General features: G+C 45.1%; 1 pseudogene across 1 annotated transcript; it reads right to left on the bottom strand.

The window, feature by feature from the left end:
• Positions 1-500: 500 nt before the first annotated feature.
• Positions 501-2,839, bottom strand: LOC148868552 (peptide-N4-(N-acetyl-beta-glucosaminyl)asparagine amidase A pseudogene; annotated as a pseudogene). The gene has a single exon (XR_016106807.1). The product of XR_016106807.1 is annotated as a peptide-N4-(N-acetyl-beta-glucosaminyl)asparagine amidase A pseudogene (transcript).

Below are 2,839 nucleotides of genomic sequence, written 5' to 3'. Positions count from 1 at the left end.
AGACAAGAATCCGAATGAGAATTAAAATCAATTGAAACAGCATTTAATTGCCAAGATAAGAAGAGGGAATGACCACTCCCTCAAATGGGAGAATGCCATTTCATCAGAAATGGAAATGGGACTCCCCTTATAGGCTACAATCCAACCAAACGGTTGAAATCTAAATGAACCATTCCGATTCCAGTTCCAGAGCCCTACTCCAGCGAACCAAATGGGCCTTAGTGTTATCTGACCGATCACCAGCTTCTAATGAAATTCTCCCACCATATATCTATGCCCAGTTTTGAAGTGGTGAAGGACATTCGAGCAGTTGACTAGCCAGCCACAGAAGATTTCACGGCAACACTACAGGAAAAATTATTCTCGAAATCTAAAATTCATAAAAAAGGAAAAGAAAAGAAAACTCCAGATCCATACTTATGAGGGTATTCCTCATCCCCTTGATGTCCTTGCAGCCGCAAGGAGCCTGCAATCAGTTCTGGGCGCGGTTGATTACTTCATAAACACCAAAGCATTGCAGAGAGTCTATTTCTTTAAATAATTAAACAATTACATGAAATAATGTATTTGATTCTCTCTGTTCTCTCTCTCTCTCTGATACACACATTTACAAGCACACCCACCTTATTTACCTCCTATTATGTCGAAATCAAAGTCAGATCTCTCACTGTGGAAAGGGATAACATTACAAAGGCTGAGCACAAGCAGCAGTTGAATTATCTTCCAAAAGCTTACCATTGCTTGCTGCAACCGTTCTGGAGTAGCAACCGTAGTCATCTATGTAAGTTAGAGTTTGACGTGTATTGGCAGAACCAGAGAGAACAGAGTGATCCTGCACCACCATCCACCCACCGGATTCTTGACTATTGGAAACAGAGGTCGAAAAGTTCCCCCGAGAAGATATGTCATTCAAGGAATGGGAAATGTTGGCAATGGATAAAGACGTATTGTCATCTGGTCCGGGTAGAGTCGACGTCGTGATTTCGAGAGGGTATTTCCTTTTGAAGATTGTTCGAGCGAGCAATTCCTGTGCATCAGACTCCACTCTCACTTCTGTCTTCGCCTTGATTTTCTGTTTAACCTCCTTCGACATTCCATTCTTCTTGAACTTTATCGAGTTCTTGAACTCCATTTCCTTTGTGACGTGGGTGGTGAAGTTCCCTGCACTCCCATTCACCCATCCGGAGAACTTCATTTTGCTCTCTACCTCTATCTTGAACAATCCATCAAGTTGTTTAAATTTCGAATGCCGTTCCACTGATAGAGGGGGAACATGATAACGAACAGATTTTGCCTGGACAACAGACGTTCCGGGATCTAGCCAAAGGTGCAAATTAGCATCGACAAGCCAAAACGGAATTCCGTCTGTCACTCCCAGCCCGAAGGAATGGCTATTTCCATCTAGGAGAAGGCCAAGAAAGGGAGTCAAGTCAAGATCGTAGGACGGAAGATTGAATGCTCCGATTGCCACAACAGGTTCCCAGAACAATGGGTTGATTCCTCCCGTGAATATAACTGGAAAAGGCACCTCCGATCCAACAAAAACACCATCTATTGTCACAAACACTTGACGGAAAGCTCCATTTCCTCGCCCGGTGGTCAAGTTGTTCAGTTTGATGTAAGAATCGGGAGGATTCGAGTACCAGAATTCATCGTTTCCATGGAATGACACGTATATTTCCAAAACAGCCCTATAGGTGTTGAGGGGAATCTGAATTTCTGTAGAGTGCACATCAGCCTCGTTCTGAATTCGGAACCAGAAACCATCATCGCCATCACCTGAAACTGGGATTATCAAGTCTGCGGGTTTTTCGTCAGAAAGCTGTGATTCTTGCAGGCCCCACTTTTTACCACTAGGATCTTTAGATATAAACCCCAATTTCTTCGCCTCATAATCATATGGCAACATAATTCTCTCCAGATTGTTCCTAATGGGTTGAATTGCAAATCCTAGTTTCCTGTTATATTTCTGATCTTCTAATAAAGGCGAAATCGCAATTTTGTTCTCTCCGTAATATAGAAGAGAGATATTAACGTGGTAAATGCCAGTAAAGACGTCGTTGACGACGTTTTCGAGCATCACCGAGAGGGTGAGATTGGACTGCGAGAGAAGGGAGGAGTACCTGGTGACATCCTTCCGAACCTTCCAGAAGATTCCAGATTCCGTAGGCTCCGCGGTGCTGGTCCGGAGAATTTCGACTCCATCGAGCCAGACGCCGACGATCCGGTCGTACTGCTCTCCCTGGCAGGAGGCGAGGAATTCGAGAACGACATGGGTCCAGGGGCCTGAACAATCGGGGGGCGGTGAGTAGGGGACGGAGACCGGAGGTAATCCGATGGTGTGGCCAAAATCCTCTTGGAGAAGCAGGAGAGAGCAGGAAGGAGTGAGCTCATCGGATGGGAGAGGTTTTGTCAGCTCGATGTACTCGTCCGATGCATTCAGACGGAGTGATGGGGGTATGGACTTGAGGTAACGATCGGGGAAAGAAGAGGAGGATGCGGAAGGGAGAAAGAGGATGAGAGAAAAGCAGAAGAGACAGTGAACTAAAGAACGAAATTCCATTTTTTTCTGGTTACACGGGGAAGATTTGCAGTACTGATTGAATAAAAATGCACAAGAAGTGCAGAGGGAGCGGATTATTTGGAGAAAAAGACGAACGGAGAAGGTTCGAATTTGGGAGTTGAATGGATTTGGTCGTACTCGTATATACACAGTAGCTCTTTGACTTTCCAAACGAACCATCGTAACTGTACCTTACCTCTCCACCCAGTGGTCAATACACTTGTCCAAGGGCCCGGATTTTCTGAAATCGTCTTAATGCACTGCACGACCATCCAG

This window comes from Nelumbo lutea, chromosome 2 (assembly GCF_056320005.1).
Source record: "Nelumbo lutea isolate HS-2025 chromosome 2, American lotus-T2T, whole genome shotgun sequence".
Taxonomy (NCBI): domain Eukaryota; kingdom Viridiplantae; phylum Streptophyta; class Magnoliopsida; order Proteales; family Nelumbonaceae; genus Nelumbo; species Nelumbo lutea.
This window is presented reverse-complemented; position numbering and strand designations above follow the sequence as displayed.